This window comes from Bos javanicus, chromosome 17, assembly GCF_032452875.1.
Source record: "Bos javanicus breed banteng chromosome 17, ARS-OSU_banteng_1.0, whole genome shotgun sequence".
Lineage (NCBI taxonomy): Eukaryota > Metazoa > Chordata > Mammalia > Artiodactyla > Bovidae > Bos > Bos javanicus.
In genome coordinates, this window is record NC_083884.1 from 65,242,250 (window position 1) to 65,265,392 (window position 23,143).

The 23,143-nt window shown below is 49.8% G+C and overlaps 1 protein-coding gene across 6 annotated transcripts in view; it reads right to left on the bottom strand.

The window, feature by feature from the left end:
• The window catches only part of WSCD2 (WSC domain containing 2), a 132,120-nt gene that overhangs the window by 55,437 nt on the left and 53,540 nt on the right, over window positions 1-23,143 (bottom strand). For 4 of the 6 annotated variants that reach the window (XM_061385157.1, XM_061385160.1, XM_061385155.1 and 1 more), the window contains one exon: window positions 8,326-8,405. The exons of the other annotated variants lie outside the window; for them this stretch is intronic. The gene's annotated coding sequence lies outside the window, so the exon portion shown is untranslated. The remainder of the gene's footprint in view (window positions 1-8,325; window positions 8,406-23,143) is intronic. 6 annotated transcript variants of the gene reach the window in all.

The window sequence follows — 23,143 nt, forward strand, 5'->3', positions numbered from 1 at the left end:
CACCCACCCATTCATCCACCCATTCCTCCATTCATTTAGCAACATGTGTTACTTGCCTACCATGCATGTGCTTGGAATGCAGAAATAAATAATTTGAAAAAAAAAATACTCGGAGTTGCTGCTTTCAAAGAATTCAGAGTTTACTGAGGGAGAGAGCAATTTAAACGATCACCATATCAAATCACTATACTAGAGCTGCTGCTGCTGCTAAGTCACTTCAGTTATGTCCGACTCTGTGCGACCCCATAGATGGCAGCCCACCAGCCTCCCCCATCCCTGTGATTCTCCAGGCAAGAACACTGGAGTGGGTTGCCATTTCTTTCTCCAATGCATGAAAGTGAAAAGTGAAAGTGAAGTCGAAATCAGTTGTGTCCGACTCTTCTTGACCCCATGGACTGTAGCCCACCAGGCTCCTCTGTCCATGGGATTTTCCAGACAGAGAGACAATGATAAATCCCCATAGTAGATGTATATATAAGATATAGAACAGAAATTAATATTAACAGCTAATGTTTATGGAGCACTTGTTATATGCCAGATACTGCTCTACAAACACAATGCCCTGATTTAATCGTCATGTCAATACAATGAGGCAGATCTAGATCCATTTCAAAGAGGAGAGGAATGAAGCCCAGGATGATAAAGTAACTTGTCCAGGGCCACACAGCTGGTAAGTGGCAGCTGGCTTGTGAACCTGGGCTCATCTGATTTCACAGCTTGTGCTCCTAACCACACATCTATTCTAGTCTTGTATTCCTTTGAGAATATGGTAAAAAAAAAAAAAAAAAAAAACTATAGGCATATGCCCAGAGAAGAGCGCTTGCACAAAAGTTCCTAGATATTGGCTTACAATGTCAAGGGGTTTCTTCACCCTCGGGTAAGAGGCCCCAGAATGTGGGAGCCCCGAGAAGTGAGGGTCTGAAGTTGCCCTGAGGGGACTCAGAGAGGGCTTCCCTCTGGGAGGGGTCTTTAAGCTGGCGGGTCTTGCAGGAAGAGTCAGCTTTCTGGGTGAAGAAACAGCAGAAGGACACTTTAGGGAGGAAGAGCAGCACACACCCAGGGCAGGGCACTGCGGTGGAGGCAGCTGAGGGGCTTACTGAGTGAAGCCAAATTGCTCAGTCGTGTCTGACTCTTTGCGACCCCAAGGACTGTACATAGCCCACCAGGCTCCTCCGTCCATGGGATTCTCCAGGCAGGAATAGTGGAATGGGTTGCCATGTCCTTCTGCAGGGGATCTTCCTGACTCAGGAATCGAACCCAGGTCTCCCACACTGCAGGCAGATGCTTTACCCTCTGAGCCACTAGAGGAGCTTAGTGCATGGTAAGAAGGCAGTGAAGCGGTGGGTTGGGGTCAGACCCTGGGGAGCCTTGAATGCCAAACTCAGAAATCTGGACTATAACTGAAGTTTCATGGTCACACCGACACTTTGGAAAGACCAGCCTCTTATCAGCTTAAAAACCTCTGGGCAGTGAGGGGTGTCTCCTGGTATTCCATGTAAATCATGCACATGGCAGAGATTTCCGCAGTTGGGCCAGGATGAAGAAAGACCAGCAGCCCTCATGGGAATAGGCGGTGAGGGGGACACCAGCCCTTCCAGAGGCATGCAGGCAAGAGCATGGACTCTGCAGGCAGACCGATCTGGGCTCAAATCCCGCCTCTTCCATCCACCACCTGTGTGACTGGGGCAAGACACCTCTTCTCAGCGACCAAGGCTCCTGACCTGTGAAGTGGACATAAGAAGCTTGACACTCCCCCCGAAATATATTGGTTGGAGGATTGCTTTGAAAACTACAGGAAGAGCACAGGGGGCTCAGCTTGGTGCTCTGTGGTGACCTTGATGTGTGGGATGGGAGTGTAGGGTGGGAGGGAAGTCCAAGAGGGAGGGAATATATGTACACATATAGCTGATTCACTTTATCGTATACTAGAAAACTAACACAGCATTGTAAAGCAACTATACCCCAGTTAAAAAAAATTGTACATCTGGCACATAGTAGGTGCTCAAGAAGAGCCCTCAGCCCCTCCCCTCCCGTGAGCACACGTGAGCTGCCTCCAGAGCCCCTTGCCGACAGCAAGCAGCGCATCTGCTGCGAGTATGGAGACAGCAAGGACTTCCGCTGTTGTGTCCCTGTGGCTCTGTCTCTCTGAGGGTATTTCTGGGTCTAGTTCCTTTTTGTTGTTCCCTTCCCGTTCTTCTATATTTCAACACATCTTTTCTCTAAGTGGGTGCCAAATGGGTTTTAAGAAGATAATGAGCTCATTAGGAGCTGGCAGGGAACAGAGAGACTGAGGCAGCGGTGGTGTCGGATGTGGGGTTGGGGAAAGGGGGGCGCGGATTCTGAGGAAGGGGGCTCCTCCCGGGGAAGGCGGGCGCTGACTCGAGTCGCCCACACCCGACTGCCGGTGCTGGGGGGGTGGGGGAGGTCACCTGGAAGGAGGACGCCCTGGACTCCGAGCCCCATGTAAGTGGGACCCTGTCTGTGCTCTCGCTACGCCAGCCCCATCCTCTGGCAGACGGTAAGTCCCCAGGGAACACTGGTGCAGAAAATAGTGAGAAGAAGCAGAGAACTTGAACCTCCGCCACAGGTCCCTGCCATGTGCCAAATCCCCGAGTGACAGCCTGAGGGAGTTGCAAATGCAGGGCCCCCTGCAGCAGCCTCCTGCGTTTCTCAGCCTCGGGTGGTCCTAGGGCACAGGGGCCGCCGCTGAGCCAATCCCACTTCCCCCAGGGAAACGTCTGTCTCTCCTGTCCACCCATCATCCTTCCTCTCCCTTCTCTCTCTCTCTTTCCAAGTCTCTCTCCAGCTCTCTCTGTGTCTCTCCAGACAGAACTGGGGAATGGAACTAACTGCCACTGGCGGAACACTGTGTTTGAAGGTTTCACAAGCCTCTAACCAGCTCCTCCCTCCCGGCAACCTGCAAAGTAGGTGTGACTCCGTAGCTGATGTGTGTCCCACCCTGGGCTGCGGGCACACCTTGGCCTCCAGCTGCCCCTTCTCCTCTGTTTCCAGTTGTTCGTTACAAGCTGGAAGCCAGAATCGCATAAGACTCGACAGGTGTCTTCACCTCTCTGAGCTGCTGTTTTCTCTCAGCAAAGCAGGTAGCCCCTAGAAGTCTCCCTTGCAGGGTCTTGGGGAGGACTTGATGAGATCACTCACAGGGGCAGAGATGGTGTTCCTTACAAGCTGGCTCTCACAGCTTCATCCCTTTGCATTTCACGTGAGACCTGCTCTGGGCGTCAGTTTCCCCATCTGCTGAAAGTGGCACAAAGCCCCTACCCTGCCTCCCTCCCTGGTTGGTGTGAGTTGGCGTGAGTTGCCGTGACAGGGAGGCTGAGAGGCCCCCTCTGCGGGAATGACAGTGTTTGGTTACTTCAGTTCGTGTTTCCAGCCAGAGCCCCAGAGTGTCTAAACACAGCCTATTTTTAGCACCAGAATGAACCTCGGGTGCTGAGCTGCCAAGAATATGATGGGCAGGGCAGAGCTGCCCTGAGGGAACGGAAAACAAGAGGTTCAGCTTGTCCCACAGCTCCCTCCCTCGGGGGGCTGTCGCGCTTCCCCCTCCAGATTCTGGGGAGCAGGTATGTCTGGCTGGAAGCCCATAAGGCTGGGCAGGGGCCTGGTTCTCTTTCTACAACTCCCTGAACTTGACCTCAGGGCACAAGCCCAGACACCAGCTGATTCCCTGACCATCCAAACTTGCCAAGAAAAAGATGCTGAGAAATCAGGTTTGCGAAAGTTCAACTTCTTCACGGTTCTGGGGAGGAGATCCACCCGGGGACCTCCAAGAAACTGGGAGCCCAGGTCAGTGGTTATCTTTTGGTCTTGGCTAAATAGTAACAATGTCAGAAACCACTGGCATTTGCTAATACCAAATACACAGGAATTCCAGTTGAGTGAGCTATTTCAATAAAAGATGATGCTGTGAAAGTGTTGCACTCAATGTGCCAGCAAAAAAACTCAACATGCCAACCAGGAAAACTCAGCAGTGGCCACAGTACTGGAAAAGGTCAGTTTTCATTCCAATCCCTAAGAACGGCAATGCCAAAGAATGCTCAAACTACCACACAATTGCACTCATCTCACATGTTGGTAAAATGATGCTCAAAATTCTCCAAGCCAGGCTTCAGCAATATGTGAACCGTGAACTTCCTGATGTTCAAGCTGGTTTTAGAAAAGTCAGAGGAACCAGAAATCAAATTGCCAACATCTGCTGGATCATGGAAAAAGCAAGAGAGTTCCAGAAAAACATCTATTTCTGCTTTATTGACTATGCCAAAGCCTTTGACTGTGTGGACTGCAACAAACTGTGGAAAATTATGAAAGAGATGGGAATACCAGACCACCTGACCTGCCTCTTGAGAAATACGTATGCAGGTCAGAAAGCAACAGTTAGAACTGAACATGGAACAGCAGACTGGTTCCAAATAGGAAAAGGAGTACATCTAGGCTGTATATTGTCACCCTGCTTATTTAACTTATATGCAGAATACATCATGAGAAACGCTGGACTGGAAGAAGCACAAGCTGGAATCAAGATTGCCAGGAGAAATATCAATGATCTCAGATATGCAGATGGCACCACCGTTATGGCAGAAAGCAAAGAAGAACTAAAGAGCCTCTTGATGAAAGTGAGAGAGTGGAAAAGTTGACTTACAGCTCAACATTCAGAAAACTAAGATCATAGGATCTGGTCCCATCACTTTACAGCAAATAGGTGGGGAAACAGTGGAAACAGTGAGAGACTTTATATTTTTGGGCTCCAAAATCACTGCAGATGGTGACTGCAGCCACGAAATTAAAAGACGCTTACTCCTTTGAAGGAAAGTTATGACCAATCTAGACAGCATATTAAAGAGCAGAGACATTATTTTGCCAACAAAAGTGTCTAGTCAAGGCTATGGTTTTTCCAGTGGTCATGTATGGATGTGAGAGTTGGACTGTGAAGAAGGCTGAGCACTGAAGAATTGATGCTTTTGAACTGTGGTGTTGGAAAAGACTCTTGAGAGTCCCTTGGACTGCAAGGAGATCAAACCAGTCCATCCTAAAGGAAATCAGTCCTGAATATTCATTGGAAGGACTGATGCTGAAGCTGAAACTCCAATACTTTGGCCACCTGATGCGAAGAGCTGCCTCATTGGAAAAGATCCTGATGCTGGAAAAGATTGAAGGCAGGAGGAGAAGGGGACAACAGAGGATGAGATGGTTGGATGGCATCACTGACTCAATGGACATGAGTTTGAGTAAACTCCAGGAGTTGGTGATGGACAGAGAGGCCTGGCATGCTATAGTCCATGGGGTCGCAAAGAGTTGGACACGGCTGAGTGGCTGAACTGAACTGAACTGAACTGAAATACACAGGCACTGTGTTGAGCATCTTATTTCCATTGCACCACTTGATCCTCCCTAGACGGTTTAACCCCTAGAACAGTTTAACTCCCTGGAACGGTTTAACCCCTGTATACCTCAGTTTCCCCAGCTATAAAAAGGGGGAAATAACAGTACTTATCTCATAGCACTGGTGTAAGGAGTAAATATTAGCAAGTGTCAGTGTTACGTCTTATTATGACTTACAGAGAGTATGTGTGGTTTTGCCTCTCAGTGCCCCTCTTTCCTGTTACAAGGATCTCATCTTCCTTCACAGGCCCCCCTCATCAAGTCTCAGCTCATATGGCTTGGGCAGAATGGAATCCCCTCCCTAGTCTCTGCAAACACTATTATCTTTCTTTCCTGATAGATGTGTCCAAGATAACACAGGGTGTGTATATATTTAGGAGTGCAACTCCTGGGTCCTACTGTGAGAGCGTCTTATGACTATCCCAGGAAATGACGATCTGTCCTCTAAAATGGCTGTAGTGACAATCCCCCCCCCCACCTCCCCCAGTAACGCATGATGAGCACGCCTATGGCTGCAAATGCCATCCACACTTAATGCTGTCACCCTTTTCGTTTCTGCCCGTCTGCTAAATCTGTACTAGAGGAGGGCTGTGCCCTACCTATAGAATTGACTTCCAAATGCCATTTGGAAGCAGACTCAGTCGACGACGGATGGGAGTCGGTGTTTAAATGCGCAGCTCCCTCACCCCACTGATGGAGTAAGTCAGGCTGTCTTTGCACAGGCTCCTGAGCTTCCCCAGCCTCAGGGGCCCTCAGTGGTAGCTGACTGACAGCACCACCTTGCCTTGATGTTTTCCCTTCCCTGTTTTTCTTCCCCACGCAGGGTGTGGCTCAGCTGGTAAAGAATCCGCCTGCAACGTGGGAGACCTGGGTTCGATCCCTGGGTTGGAAAGATACCCTGGAGAACGGAACGGCCATCCACTCCAGTGTCCTGGCCTGGAGAATTTCACGGACTGTATAGTCCATGGGGTCACAAAGAGTCAGGCACAACTGAACAGCTTTCACCAGGGAAGGAAAAGGATTAGTGTGCCTTTCACCTAAATAAACTACTTACCCATGGTATCCGTTACTTGGCACATACCCTGACTTATCCAATCTTTTCCTTATCATTAGATATGTAAAATATTTCATTTTCCTTCCTTGTACATAAATAGTGCTATGCTGAACCTGCTGAATGTAGATCTTCACCCAGATTCCTGGAAAGCAATACATGACCTCTCATGAGTGTGAAGTGTGGGCACGATTACACCCATCTTACAGGTGAGCAAGCTAAGGCTCACGGAGATTCAGTAGCTTGTCCATGTGCACACAGGTTGCGCTGCCTCTTCCGTCTCACCCACCTCCCAGGAAGAGTCTCCAGAACCCTGACTCCCCACTCCCTCGCTTTCAGGACAGAGACTCACCCACAACTGCCCAGAGCTGACAGCTCACCATCGATGTCCCCTTTCATTCATCTTTCCCAAAACTCGAGAAAATAAATGAGAAGGCAAAATGCCATTAGCTTAATGGCCTTTAACACCCAGCCATCTGCCATGATGTAATTAAATAAAAAAATCAGAGGGAACATATGGTGCCCATTATGAATAAATATTAAAATTTTGTTTCCCCAGCTAATGACTCCGGCATCTCTTGCTCCACAGGCAAACTTTACGGCCATCGTCACTTGTGACAGGGAATCAGGCTGAGCCGTAGTGAGAAATGTGAGGAATGGTGTCAGATCTGGGGTAAGATCTAGTTGTCAGCCATTTCTGGCTTGAATCTGCCTCAGCCACGGGGTGGCTGTGTGATGTCAACAAGTGGTGTGAGACTCAGTTTCCCCATCTGTAAAATAGGAACAATTCACTCTGCCTCGTTGGGAAAGTATAAGGGCGAAAGAAGCTAATGTCTTTAAAATACATAGCAGGGCTTCCCCGAGGTTCAGTAGTTGAGAATCCACCTTGAAATGCACGGGACGCCAGTTGGATCCTGGTCCAGGAAGATCGAACGTGCCGCGATGCGACTAAGCCTGTGAGCCACAACTACTGAGCCGGCCCTCTAGACCGAGAGCCAAAACCACAGAAGCCTGTGTGCCCTAGGGCCCGTGCTCCGCAGCAAAAGAAGCCATTGCAATGCGAAGCCCGCACACCGCAACTAGAGAGCAGCCCCTACTCTCCCCGCCCGCCACAACCAGAGAAAGCCTGCATGCAGCACCGAAGACCCAGCCAAAAACAAACAAATAAATAAAATACAGAGCACTCTAGTAACCGCACGTGCTAACATTCGTTGAGCACCTCCCACGTCAGAGTCGGACATGACTGGAGCGACTCAGCACACAGGCACGCACGCACGTGCAAGGCACTGTTCTGTACGTCAGTTTGTTCTATCCTTCCAACAATCCTATATGAAAGATCTCACGTGTTAGCCTCATTTTGCAGATGAGACAACTGAGGTTCAGAGAAGTTAAGTCACCTACGCAAGGTCACACAGCTAAGGAATGGTGGCTGCTGCTGCTGCTGCTACGTCGCTTCAGTCGTGTCCAGCTCTGTGCGACGCCATAGACGGCAGCCCACCAGGCTCCCCCATCCCTGGGATTCTCCAGGCAAGAACACTGGAGTGGGTTGCCATTTCCTTCTCCAGTGCATGAAAGTGAAAAGGGAAAGTGAAGTTGCGCAGTCGTGTCCGACTCTTAGCGACCCCATGGACCGCAGCCTACCAGGCTCCTCTGTCCATGGGATTTTCCAGGCAAGAGTACTGGAGTGGGATGTCATTGCCTTCTCCAAAGGAATGGTGGAGCAGGGCTCAAACAAAGGCGATCTGGCTTCAGAACATGCACTCTTAACCAAGGGGACTCAGTAAGAGTTAGTTACAGTTAGTCTTCAAAGATACACTACAGAAAACCCAGACACAGTCTAACCAGATGATCCAGCAATCATGCTCCTTGGTACTTACCCAAAGGAGTCCAAAACTTATGCCCACACAGCAGCCTGCACAGGGAGGCTTATAGCAGCGTTACTCGTAACTGACAAAACCTGTAAGCAACCAAGAGGTCCTTCAGTAGGTGAATGATTAAAATAAACTGTGGTACATCCAGACAATGGAATAATATTCAGTGTTAAAAGGAAATGAGCTGTCAAGCCATGAAAAGACATGAAGGAAACATCAATGTATATTCCTAAGTGGAAGAAGCCAATCTGAAAAGGCTACACAGTGTGATTCCAACTATCAATATATGACATTCTGGAAAAGCAGGACTACGGAGACAGCAAAAAGATAAGTGGGTGTCAGGGGTTAGGAGGGGACGGATGCATAGGTGACCTGATGATTTTTAGGGTGAGGACACACTTCTATAAGATGCTACAATGGTACGTGTAAGTAAGTAAACGTTAGTCGCTCAGTCGTGTCTGATTCTTTGAGATTCCATGGACTATAGCCTGCTAGGCTCCTCTATCCATGGGATACTCCAGGCAAGAATACTAGAGTGGGTTGCCATGCCCTTCTCCAGGGAATCTTTCCAACCCAGGGATCCAGCTCGTGTCTCCTGCATTGCAGGCAGATTCTTTACCATCTGAGCCACCAGGGAAGCCCACTGCACTGGTAGATACACATTACACATTTGCCAAAATCTACAGAATGTACCACTCCAGTAATGAATCCTAAGGTAAACTATCAACTTTGGGCAAAAACGATGTGTCAATGCAGGTTAATCAATTATAACCAATGTCCCACTCTTCTGGGGGATGTCGATGGTGCAGGAGGCCATCTGAGGTGAGGGGCAGGGGATACATGGGAAATCTCCCAACTTTCTGCCCAATTTTGCTGTGAGAGTAAAACTTCTCTAAAAAGCAAAGTCAATTTTTTTTTTTTTAAAGGGGAGGTAATCACATGCTTGAAAAGGCATGGACTCATTGGAGTAGCTTTTTAGTGAATCATCTAAACTCTGAGCTGGGGAGAAGGGAAACAGTTGCAGGAAGGGACGAGGGTGTGGTGGGGAGATAAAGGTCATGATGAAATGACAGTTCTGGGCGCCTCTGGTGGCTCAGTGGTAAAGAATCCTCTGCCGGTGCAAGACACAGGTTTGCTCCCTGATCTGGAAGGATGCCACATGCCACAGGATGACTAAGCCCACGCACCACAACTACTGAGCCCAGCATGGTCAATAAATAAATAAGTAAAGAAAAAAAAAATATATATATAAGAAATGACAGTTCCCCTTTTCAAGTGGTTTGATGAAGGGTCACCCAGTCCACTGGTCTTCCCTGTCAGGCGGCTGGCAACTCTCCTCTGAGCCCAGATCACTTTCCTCGCCAAGAGGGACTTCAAAAGAAAGGCCCCAAATCCCTATCATTAAGCCATCTGGAGTCATCCTTCTCCCTCCAGGAGCTGCTGTGTGGTGGGTCAATTAGTGCGTATTTGCATAGAGGTCCTTAATAGGCTGCTAATTGTCTGGGGGAGAAAATAGATGGCTCTGCCGGTTCTGGGCAGAATGTTTACCCAGAGGGGCCGACCTCCAGGGGGTGGCAGAGAACCGTGGGGAAGAAGGGAGGGGAGGGGTGGGATGGGATGGAAGGGAGTGAACTGAGTGAATTATCACCGACTCAGGTGCAGTAAGGAGAAGGATTTTGTGAATCTTTTGCTTCGGGATGTGTGTGTGTGTGTGTGTGTGTGTGTGTATACTAGCTCCTAAGGCAAAATGCATTTCTCCCTGTAGGTTCATAAAAATCATTTGAAGGAGAATAGTTAGGGAGAGGTTCTTTGGGTACAGTGGTTGCAGAAGAACCTACCAAGCAGAAAGTGTTTGAGCTGAGACCTGAAAAATGAGAAGGAGGCAGGCATAGATGATCTGGGGCAAGGCTCTCCCAGACAGAGGTGGGAAGGGACCCTGAACACCCCAGGGACCTGCACTGGGGTGGGGTCAGCGTGGAGAGAGCAGAGGCTGGGCAGCGAGCTTCCATCCTGCAGGGGCCATGGATTCTGCTCAGGACTGTTTCTGAACGCAGAGTGACCCATCCCTGATTCCTCTGGTTAACAATGTGGGGATGGAGCTGAAGGAGTCCCTAAAGGACCCTCCCTGCCCCAGCGGGGTATGGCCATGTCTCTGTGGCTCAGGGAGGCTGAAAGGGTAGCCCAGGATCACATGGCCAGGCCAGGGCTGTGTTGGCTCCAGGTTTGTTCCCTGTGTGCCCACGCCGCTCCCTGCCAGCCCCCATCACCCCCTGCCCAGCCATGACTAGTGACTCGCTGTTTGCAGGCTCCACACTGGCCGTGGAGGTTTAAGCTCTAATTTAGAAACAATGACGGCTCCCAGTAGCTGCTCTTCTCAGAGAGGAATTTTCCACCAGGGGTTTCCCCAGCAAGAACCACTGTCCCCACTCTCCAATCAAGCAAGCCTAGTTGTTCTGTCTAAGCCAGTGCGCAGGTGTGTGTGTGTGTGTGTGTGTGTGTGTGTGTGTGTGTGTGTGTGTTGGAGGGAGGGGTCTCTGCCCACAGCCCAGCTGTATGGGTTCAAGTTCTCTTCCACCATGGGGCACTCAGTGCTCTTGGAGGGGCCACTGGCCCCTGCAGCTGGCTCAGAGCAGGTCTACTAGGTGGGTTCAGAGCCTATCAGAGCTGGAGGGAGGACCCTTCACAAGCCCCAGGCCGGCTTCCTTACTGACAGATGGGGAAACTGAGGCTCAGAGGGGAAAGCGGAGGGACCACCCACAGTCATCCAGTGACTCACCCAGACCTGAAGCCTTGGCACCTTCCCTGGGAAGGAAAGAAAGTGGGTAGACGACCATTTATTGCACACCTACTACGTGCCAGGCGCCTCCATCTAACCGCATCTAGACTCTCCCCTGGGGCTCTGCTCGGCAGGTTGGTTTATTCTCACTTTACAGATGAGGCAGTCGAGGTGGGGAGGGTCAGCCCACTCTCCAAAAGGCAGAGCCGGGGAGCGGCAGCGTGAGACTCGAATCTGGGCCCGCCCACTCTGGCATGTCAATCATAACTTCCTGCAGCGGCAGAGGCGGGTGGCTTGATTCGGAAGCCCTCACGGTCCAGGGGCCTTTCTCCAGGGAGTCTGCTCAGTCATCTGGCAACGCTTCTTGAGGCTTCTCAGCTGGGAATGAGGGAAGGGAGCCCCTTCTAGAAGGCCCAGGTGTCCCCAGGCCCCTGGGGTATCTTCACCACATCCTTCAGTGGCCCAAGAAGTTCTGGCGTCCCACGCAGACAACCACTGCCTGAAACTGACCAATACTTCAGCCTCTTGAAGTCTTCTCACCTCTAAGAAGGTGGCACACGACCACACATGTGCAAGTGCCAATACAGATGCGCATGCGTGAACACGTGCATTCCCCACGCCCGCCCCGCCCTTCGCCCCTGGAGCAGGTACACACGCGTGCCCATGTCTGTCGGTCCATCCCCATGACAGCACAGGGCAGGCATCCTTCAATCCACTTTGCAAGTGAGCCCAGAGGGTGCTCGGTGACTTACCCAAGAAACGGGTTCAGTGTTGCAGGTAAAACAAGAAACGGAAGCTTCCCGTTTGGCCCAAAGATAGTTTCTTAACCCCTGGGATGGTCAAGAGCATAAACCAGCTGCTGCTGCTGCTAAGTCGCTTCAGTCGTGTCCGACTCTGTGCGACCCCATAGATGGCAGCCCACCAGGCTCCCCCGTCCCTGGGATTCTCCAGGCAAGAACACTGGAGTGGGTTGCCATTTCCTTCTCCAATGCAGGAAAGTGAAAAGTGAAAGTGACGTCGCTCAGTCGTGTCCGACTCCTCGAGACCCCATGGACTGCACATGGCTTCAAAAGTCTAGGCCAGAGTTTCTCAAGCTCAGCACTACCGACATTGTGGATACTGGACAATTCCTGGCTGGCAGGGGTGTGGAGGCCATCCTGTGTATTGTAGGGGTTGGTGTCTCTGGCCTCTGCCCATTAGATGCCAGCGTTGTCCCCCCAACAGCTCCACCCCGCCCCCCAAGTTATGACAATGAAGAATGTCTCTAGACAGTGTTCTAGATTTTGCTTGTGGGAGTAAAGAGAGGTGTGTATCAGAACACCACCCTTAGACCCATCTGACTCCAGCTTCACGAAGTTGTCGTCTCCGCTTCTAAAGCTTAATTCTAGATTTTATCCTAATGCTTTTTCATAAGACTCTATGAGAAGGCCCCATGTTAGGATCCCTGACCTCCAGCATTCTGTGCTGGGATTCCAGGGTCAGTTTCAATGTTGGCAGGTTCTCTGATTCCGAAATTCTTTTCTAAGCCCCTGAGATCCTGTCTCCTCCCGTGTCAAGGTTGAAACTCTCCCTGGGAGACGGCCATGCCTCGCTGCCTTCCAGCAACCAGGATGAAAGATGTGCCCATGAATTATATATTTCCTGTCATCCCTTAATTGCTTGGCAATTACAGACCACCAAGGGTCATGTGCCCGGAGCAAGAACCTCCCCTTTGGCAGAGGGAAAACAGCTGGGTGGAAACTCACCAATGTACATAAAGACGTTACCTCTCGCAGGGTAGGTGGAGGAGTGGTTTTGTTTTGTTTTCTTCGTTTTGTTTATCTGTATTTTCTTTTTCCACAGTCAGTTGGGGTTCAGAGAAAGAGATGGAGAATGCGTGCGCTTTGATGTCGGTAAATCCCATGGACAGAGGGGCCTGGTTGGCTGCAGTCAATGGCATCGCAAAGAATCAGACATGACTGAGTCTCACACACACACACACAACTTGGGCTGGAATCTTGGCTTCATCACTTACTAGCATTGAGAAGGTGAGGAAGCCACTTACCTTTTCTAAGCTGCGGGTTCCGCACTCATAAAATGGGATGAGGATGACGGTACTCGCTGCTGGAGTTGTTTAGGGGGTTAGTTCACGTAATGCATGTAGAGCACTTAGCCGGGAGTCAGGCGTACGTGCGGGGGGACCGAACCCAGGTCTCCCACGTTGCAGGCAGATTCTTTACCATCTGGGCCACAAGGGAAGCCCAACACAGTCACAATGACTGCTAACTTCATTTTTGACCCAACCCAGGCAGCTATGGCATGGCGGCGGGCACGTGGGTTCTGCACTGTGTTAGTAGTTCTGCTGTGTTCTGGGGAGGGCACGTCCCCTCTCCGAGCCCTCTTTACACGTCTCTTTTCCTGATGTGTAAAATGGGCAGAAACATGCCACTTCTCAAGGTCTCTCACAGGCATCTGGTGCCAACAGGCATGCCCAGCTATTATTACCCCATTCCAGAGGGCTGGTGGGCACAGAGCCAGGCAGGGTGGGACTGGGGCAGAAGCTGGAACTGGAGGCGGCATCTTATCTCTCAACTTATTTCTGGTTCTTCTACAGCACAGCCTCCCCTCCCACCCCACCAGCCCTAACATTAATAGGTCGCTGCTGTCATGATGTCTTTAAATTTAGAACACCGCCCCCCCCCACACACACAAACACGCATCCACCCACACACCCCCAGGAATAAATCTGCCAGGGTGGGAGAGAGGAAGGTCTGTCTCATTACAGACCTTCCTCATTACAAGAGGAAGAAGGAGGCAGTTTGATGCTGGAGGCTGCAGCAGCCAGGGTCTTGGGATAGGGAAGTTCCCCTCCTCCCTGCCCCGAGTGCTGGACAGGAGGTCAGGGTGCTCGGGTGCTCACCTCATGGGGCCCACCAGCAAGGCCAGTCCCGGGAAGGAAGGGGTGGGCTAGGTAACCACTCGGGTCTGTGGGCTTGAATCTGGACATCCCTGCAGGCAGGCTGGGTGCCCTGGGTGAGGTGTGCAGCCTCTCTGAGCTGGAGTTTCCTCATCTATAAATGAAAATTTTTGTGGGGTCATCTTCAAGGGCAGGTGACCTGTGTGGTCCTGCGGGGCTCTGCACTAGGTTTTAGCTGTCTGCTGTCACTGTTTTGAATTTCTTAATAATCTTTGAACAAGGGACATTTTCATTTTGTTCTGGGCTCTCTGCAAAGTATGTCGCTGATTTGGGGTGGTTGTAAAAGTTGAAGGAGACTCATGACGGAAATTCCTAGTCCAGTGCGGGGCACCGGTGGATACGCAGGCCTGGTATCTCCCTTCCCTTCGTCTTCCTGCTGCATCTTCCAAGCTCATTCTATGACTGTGTGGCCCAGGGCAAGTGGCTTACCCTCTCTGCACCTTCAGTTTCTCCTTTGTAAAACAAAAAAGCAAAAACTGACTTAAATTTTCTCTGGCTCCACTTAGTGTTCCCCCAACCCTCTCCCCTGGCCATTCAAACGGCAATGCACTCATTCATTCATGCAGTCATTCAACAAACGTTCGCTGAGTGCCAACCCCCTGCCAAACCAAAGTTTGCCATACAGATCTGCCTGAATTAGCAGATCTATCCACGGGGAGGGTTTATCCTGCACAAACTTCACAAATGCATCATCTCTGGGTGTAAAAATGTCGCCTTCCTCATCTCAAAACAACACTTCTCTGATCCACAGGAGCCCAGGATTCTCCCCCAACTCCAGTCTGGCACATTTATACAAGGGAGTACTACTCAGTCATAAAAAGGACAAACTATTGATAGACGTTTGGGACAGTACTGATGACTCTCCCAGACATTATGCTGAGAGCAAGAAGCCAGACTCAAAAGGATATATGGTTCATATACATGACATTCTAGAAAAGGCCAAGGGAAAACATACTGGTGGTGGCCAAGGGCTAGAATCAGGGAAGAAAATGACTGCGAAGGGGCACAGAGGAATTTTTGAGGGTAACAGAAGCTTGTATATCCTGACTCTGCTGGTGGCTGCATGGCGGAATGCGTTTGTATGGTTTGTTTTTTTTTTTTGTTTGGTTTATTTATTTATTTTTTTGTCTCACCGAGCAGCATATGAGACCTCTTAGTTCCCCGACCAGGGATCGAACCCTGGCCTCCTGCAGCAGAAGCACCGAGTCTTAACCCCTGGATCTCCAGAGAAGTCCTTGAATGCATTCGTTAAAAAGTCCCAGAGATATAAACTATAATGGGTGAAGTTAACTGTAGGCAAATGATACTCAATAAGAGACATTAAATAAAAAAAAAAAAACCCATTGTGCTTTTTCCTGCAATGCCAGCTGAGCTCCGAAGGGAAGAGATGCTTCCCAGAGAATCAACACCTGCTCACTTCTCATCCTGGGCCCCTGGGATGCTCACCTGGCGGGAAGGGATAGCTCAGCCAGGGCAGGGACAGCTCCCATGAGCACCTGGGCTCCCACGTGACCCTCATCCCATTGCGTGCTCCGAGAGCAAGAGCTTTCGGGGTTATTTTTGCTCTGAGAAGTACCAGCCACAGGGTACTTTCTCTGCAGGCAGCCGCCACCCCCTGCTGTGTTTACATAAAAACACATTTGCACAGGGTTTTGTTTTTACATTTGCCTCAGAGGCCTGGAGTCTATTAAATGTGGGGAGGCCTGATGATCTGGCTGGAAGCAGCTGATGGGAGAGGGCAGGCTGAAGGAAGATGCTCTAGGCCTGCATTTCCTCCCAGTCCCAGGGAGCCCTGGGTCTCTCTGCAGAGGGGATAAAAGGGCTCACTGAACTCTCTTGTGCATGTGCCCGGCATTTCTCAACCTCAGCCCCACTGACATTTGGGGCTGCGTGATCTGTTGTTGAGGGGGGCTGCTCTGTACACCGCAGAAGCATCCCTGGCTTCTGCCTACCAGCATCCTTCCACCAGTTGAGATGATCAAAAACATCTTCAGTCGCTCAGTCGTGTCTTTGTGACCCCACGGACTGCAGCACACCAGGCTTCCCTGTCCATCACCAGCTCCCGGAGTTTGCCAAGTGTCTCCTGCAGGGCAAAATCGCCCCCACTTGAGAACCACTGGCACACACACGAAGATACACACACGCAAGCTCAGCTCAGGAACTCTCCGCCTTTCAACGCCCACCTGAAACAAGCGCTGACGCTGTCTCCCGCACCTCTGCATCCCTGGCTCTTTCCCCAGTGCCTGGCGTGCAACGTTTGAGAGGCTCAAAGGCGTTCTGTGGCATGAGCAGACCATGGCGGCACGACTGATACCGACGGCCACCGGCTTCCGCGGCTTGGAGGGCACTGTCCGGCATTCGGACTCTGGCCACCATGCAGGTTTGCACCATGTGCTAGGCTGTTCCCACATCACCTCCCACAGATTGAGGCCCATGACTGTCTCCATTTTCCATGTAAGGAAACTCAGCTAGCGTGTGGTAGAACTAGGATTTATGGGCTTCCCTGGTGGCTCAGTCAGTAAAGAATCCGCCTGCAATGCAGGAGAACCGAGTTCGATCCTTGGGTCGGGAAGATACCCTGGAGAAGGGAATGGCTACCCATTCCAGTATTCTAGCCTGGAGAATCCCATGGACAGAGGAGCCTGGCGGGCTACAGTCCATGGGATTGCAAGGAGTAGGACATTATGGAGCAACAAAGCACGCATGCACGCTGAGCTGGGATTTAAGCCTAGAAATATCTGTTGCCAGGGCTCACTCTCTTAATTATCACATTCCATTTAAGGCACTTGCAGCCTTAAATATTCTTTAAGGATGGGATGGGGAATAGTGACAATAATTTCCTCCTTAACCAAACTCTGCACAGACTCCCCTGAACTCTTTTTCACATCAGATCGGATCAGTTGCTCAGTCATGTCCGACTCTTTGCAACCCCATGAATCGCAGCACGCCAGGCCTCCCTGTCATCACCAACTCCCGGAGTTCACTGAGACTCACATCCATTGAGTCAGTTATGCCATCCAGCCATCTCATCCTCTGTCGTCCCCTTCTCCTCCTGCCCCCAATCCCTCCCAGCATCAGAGTCTTTTCCAATGAGTCAACTCTACGCATGAGGTGGCCAAAGTACTAAAGTTTCAGCTTTAGCATCATTCCTTCCAAAGAAATCCCGGGGCTGATCTCCTTCAGAATGGACTGGTTGGATCTCCTCGCAGTCCAAGGGACTCTCAAGAGTCTTCTCCAACACCACAGTTCAAAAGCATCAATTCTTCAGCACTCAGCCTTCTTCACAGTCCAACTCTCACATCCATACATGACCACAGGAAGAACCATAGCCTTGACTAGACGAAACTTTGTTGGCAAAGTAATGTCTCTGCTTTTGAATATGCTATCTAGGTTGGTCATAACTTTCCTTCCAAGGAGTAAGCGTCTTTTAATTTCATGGCTGCAGTCACCATCTGCAGTGATTTTGGAGTCCAGAAAAATAAAGTCTGACACTGTTTCCACTGTTTCCCCATCTATTTCCCATGAAGTGATGGGACCGGATGCCATGATCTTCGTTTTCTGAATGTTGAGCTTTAAGCCCACTTTTTCACTCTACACTTTCACCTTTATCAAGAGGCTTTTTAGTTCCTCTTCACTTTCTGCCATAAGGGTGGTGTCATCTGCATATCTGAGGTTATTGATATTTCTCCCTGCAATCCTGACTCCAGCTTGTGTTTCTTCCAGCCCAGTGTTTCTCATGATGTACTCTGCATATAAGTTAAATAAGAGGGTGACAATATACAGCCTTGACGTACTCCTTTTCCTATTTGGAACCAGTCTGTTGTTCCATGTCCGGTTCTAACTGTTGCTTCCTGACCTGCATACAAATTTCTCAAGAGGCAGGTCAGGTGGTCTGATATTCCCATCTCTTTCAGAATTTTCCACAGTTTATTGTGATCCACACAGTCAAAGGCTTTGGCATAGTCAATAAAGCAGACATAGATGTTTTTCTGGAACTCTCTTGCTTTTTCCATGATCCAGCAGATGTTGGCAATTTGATCTCTGGTTCCTCTACCTTTTCTAAAACCAGCTTGAACATCAGGAAGTTCACGGTTCACATATTGCTGAAGCCTGGCTTGGAGAATTTTGAGCATTACTTTACTAGCGTGTGAGATGAGTGCAATTGTGCGGTAGTTTGAGCGTTCTTTGGCATTGCCTTTCTTTGGGATTGGAATGAAAACTGACCTTTTCCAGTCCTGTGGCCACTGCTGAGTTTTCCAAATTTGCTGGCATATTGAGTGCAGCACTTTCACAGCATCATCTTTCAGGATTAGGAATAGCTCAACTGGAATTCTATCACCTCCACTAGCTTTGTTCGTAGTGATGCTTTCTAAGGCCCACTTGACTTCACATTCCAGGATGTCTGGTTCTAGGTCAGTGATCGCACCATCGTGATTATCTGGGTCATGAAGCTCTTTTTTGTACAGTTCTTCTGTGTATTCTTGCCATCTCTTCTTAATATCTTCTGCTTCTGTTAGGTCCATACCATTTCTGTCCTTTATCGAGCCCATCTTTGCATGAAATGTTCCTTTGGTATCTCTGATTTTCTTGAAGAGATCTCTAGTCTTTCCCATTTTGTTGTTTTCCTGTATTTCTTTGCGTTGATCGCTGAAGAAGGCTTTCTTATCTCTTCTTGCTATTTTTTGGAACTCTGCATTCAGATGTTTATATCTTTTCTTTTCTCCTTTGCTTTTCGCTTCTCTTCTTTTCACAGCTATTTGTAAGGCCTCCCCAGACAGATGTCTCTTATTGTTGTTGTTTAATCACTAATTCGTGTCTGACTCTTTGTGACTGTGGACTGCAGCACGCCAGGCTCCTCTGTTCTCTGCTATCTCCAGGAATTTGCTCAAATTCATATCCATTGAGATGGTGATGCTATCTAACCATCTCATCCTCTGCCACCCCCTTCTCCTTTTGCCTTCAGTCTTTCCCCAGTGTCAGGGTCTTTTCCAATGAGTTGGCTCTTTGCATCAGGGGGCCAAAGTATTGGAGCTTCAGCTTCAGCAACAGTTCTTCCAATGACTGTTCAGGGTTGATTTCCCTTAGGATTGACTGGTTTGATCTTCTTGTAGCACAAGGGATGCTCAAGAGTCTTCTCCAGCACCACAGTTCAAAAACATCAGTTCTTTGGTGTTCAGTCTTCTCTATAGACCAACTCTCACATCCATCCAATTTACCTTGATTTATGGACCAAACATTCCAGATTCCTAAGCAATATTGTTCTTTACAGCATCGGACTTTCCTTTTACCACCAGACACATCCACAGCTGAACGTCACTTCTGCTTTGGCCCAGCTATTTCATTCTTACACGAGCTACTAGCAGTTGCCCTCTGCTCTTCCCCAGTAGCACACTGGACATCCAGGGGGTGCTCATCTTCCCTTGTCATATCTTTTTGCCTTTTCATACTGTCCATGGGGTTCTCCAGGCAAGAGTACTGGAGTGGGTTGCTATTTCCTTCTCCAGGAGACCACATTTGATTCATGGAGGCTGATCACCCTGTGATCCATGAAGGGGAGGTATCTTTGTACTGACCAATTTTAGTGAGGCTCCTTCGAAGTCAGTTTAGCAGAGTTCCCATCCTCCATTGATGCTTTTGAACTGTGGTGTTGGAGAAGACTCTTGAGAATCCCTTGGACTGCAAGGAGATCCAACCAGTCCATTCTAAAGGAGATCAGTTCTGGGATTTCTTTGGAAGGAATGATGCTAAAGCTGAAACTCCAGTACTTTGGCCACCTCATGCAAAGAGTTGACTCATTGGAAAAGACTCTGATGCTGGGAGGGATTGGGGGCAGGAGGAGAAGGGGACGACAGAGAATGAGATGGCTGGATGGCATCACTGACTCAATGGACGTGAGTCTGGGTGAACTCCAGGAGTTGGTGATGGACAGGGAGGCCTGGCGTGCTGCGATTCATGGGGTCGCAAAGAGTCAGACATGACTGAGCGACTGATCTGATCTGATCTGATATCTGCTCTAATTGGGTTTCTCACCCTCCACCATTCCCCAGGTAATGTCAGATCACCTGACCTGCCTCCAGCACTGCCTTCAATCCTGTTAGGTTGGTTCAGTCAGAATCCTCCCCAGTTCTTTTCCTTTCTGTAATTTTGTAATTTTCCATCCATTGATCACCCCCCTATGTCTGGCCAACCTTATTGCTTGGTTGTATACGCCCACTTGCCCATGCTGTATTCGGAGTTGAGCTAGTTCTCTCCAGAGGTCTCTCTTCTCCTGTTGCAATAGTCCTGAATAAAATCTACTTTTTCCACTTCAGCTACTCTCCAGCTCTGATTTTTCTTTAACAATAGATCCAGATCTACACACATGGGGGAGGGAATGTGGTTGAAAAGCAGAAAGTCAGCCAAGATTAACATGGTAAGGAGTGTGGATTTAGGTGCAGGACCTACCAGCATCCAGATCCCTCTTGGCCACTTACCAGCTCTGTGAACTCAGGCAAGTGGCTGGGGTTCATTTTGCCATTTGTAAATGGGGACCATGACAGTAATACAGGACACGATTTTTGTAAAGGTTAAATGAGGTAATGCTGTAAAGTGCTTGCTGTCCTGCGTGGGCTCAGTCATATCCAGCCTGAGGACTCCATGGACTGCAGTCCGCCAGGCTTCTCTGTCCATGGGATTTTCCAGGCAAGAGTACTGGAGTGGGTTGCCATTTCAGATCCCTCCAGGGCATCTTCCAGACCCAGGGATCGAATCCAAGTGTCCTCCACCTCCTGCATTGGCAGGCAGATTCTTTATCACCAGCTTCACCTGGGAATTCTGTAGAAAGAGCCTGAGCTCAATAAATATTGGTTGGATGCTGCTGCTGCTGCTGCTAAGTCGCTTCAGTGGTGTCTGACTCTGTTCGACCCCATAGACGGCAGCCCACCAGGCTTCCCCATCCCTGGGATTCTCCAGGCAAGAACACTGGAGTGGGTTGCCATTTCCTTCTCCACTGCATGAAAGTGAAAAGTGAAAGTGAAGTTGCTCAGTCATGTCTGACTCCTAGTGACCCCATGGACTGCAGCCTACCAGGCTCCTCCATCCATGGGATTTTCCAAGCAAGAGTACTGGAGTGGGGTGCCATTGCCTTCTCTGATTGGTTGGATAGATACATTCAATAGGCTTTGGGGACAATAGTCCCAGATAAGGTGGAAATCAGAAGGAGAGGTGACTTTACATCAAACCACCCAGCAAGGCAAGGGTGTTTGAATCCCAAAGAGTCCCCACCACACACACACACACACACACACACACACACACACACACACGAGTGAGACAGAGCTGGTTACTCCTCAGTGGCCTCCTGCCCTTCTGATTGGACTGAACAGAGGTCCACTGTGCATGTGCTGGCCGTTGACAGGCTGCCTGGTTGGGTAAGAGGCCCCTGCAGGTCCCTGTACCACAGGAGTCAGAAGGCTGCTGACCCCTGGAAACTGTGGAGCCTAATTCAGCATCCCTTGACCCCCTTCTCAGCAGATGTGCTGAACGCAGGCAACTCTGACCTGACCTCAACTGTGACTGCCCTTGTGGGAGCTACCGAGAGGCACCGTGATCCCTCCCAGGTCTGACCAAGGGACAGGACAAAGGGGAGCCTCTGGGCCATCAGCCATAGAAGGTTCTGCTCCTCCGTGTTAATTCAAGAGCATCCACAGCTCCTGCTGAGCGGCTGAAGAGCTCTCTGGAGCCTCTTTTCGAGTGAAAACAGTCATTTGCAAGAGCTCACGATGCAAGGAGCAGACGGAATGGCACAGTTGCACCACAGCCAGCCTTTCTCACAGCCCAGAGCCTGTGGAGCCACTTGGAGGAACAGCAGCTGCCGCGGGCTGGTGGGAGGGTCTGGGGACACGGAGGAGGGCCCATCTCCACGGCTCCCCAGAACAAGCCAGGGCTTTCACAGCAAAAGGGCAGCAAGCATGTCATGCCTGGTGCGTTTGTTTCCTACGGCGGCTATAACAAATTGCCAAAACTGGAGTGGGAGATGCTTAAACAATAGGAATTTAGGCTCTCGGAGTTCTGGAGACCAGACATTCCAAATCAAGGAGTCAGCAGGAGGCAAGATTAGTTCCTTGTGGAGGTTCTGAGGAAGAATCCGTTCCATGCCTCTGTCCTAGCTCCTGGTGGTTGCTGGCCCTCTCTGGCATTCTTTATATGATAGAGGCAATACTCCAATCTCTGTTGCCATCTTCAAATGCATTCATTCTCTCTGTGTTTGTCTGTTTTTTCTTCTTTTTTTTAAAATTATTTATTATTATTATTTATTTTTATTTCTGGCTGTGCTGGGTCTTTGTTGCTGTATGAGTTTTTCTCTAGTTGGGGCAAACGGGGACTACTCTCCAGTTGCGGTGTGGGAGCTTCTCACTGTGGTGGCTTCTTTGTTGCTGAGCGTGGTAGGCTCTAGGCACAGGGGCTCCATAGCTGCAGCTCCTGAGATCTAGAGCACAGACTCAGATCTGTACGTGCACCATTGTGGGGCACAGGCTTAGTTGCTCCATGGCATGTGGGATCTTCCTGGATCAGGGATCAAACCCACGTCTCTTGCATTGGCAGGCAGATTCTTTACCACTGAGCCATCAGGGAAGCCCAGTTTTCTCTTCGGTCATCGAATTAGGGCCTCACTTGAATCCCATGTGGCCTCATCTTAACCAGTGACACATTTCCAAATGAGGCCCTGAGGTTCCAGGTGGAGGTGACTTTGGGGGAGGACGCTGTTGACATAGCAGGTATTGAATTTCACTCCTGCCACTTGCAGCTGTGTGATGGTAGACGTGTGACTTAACCTCTCTGGTCCTCTTTCCTCATCTTTAAAAAGGAATAATGATAAGATTATTGTGACGACTGGATCTGCTGCTGCAGTAAAGCAAGCAGCTCCAGGCACAGACCCTGGAGCCGGATGACCTGCTACCTACTTGCTGTGTGACACTGAGAAGGTTGCCTAAACTCTCTAGTGAGGAGATTGAAAGATACTATGGCCCTTCTCGCCCTCATAGTTCTTAAAGCTCCCCAAAGGCACTACAGGGAGTCCATGGGATCTCTTGGGATTTCCACAGCCCCCAAAT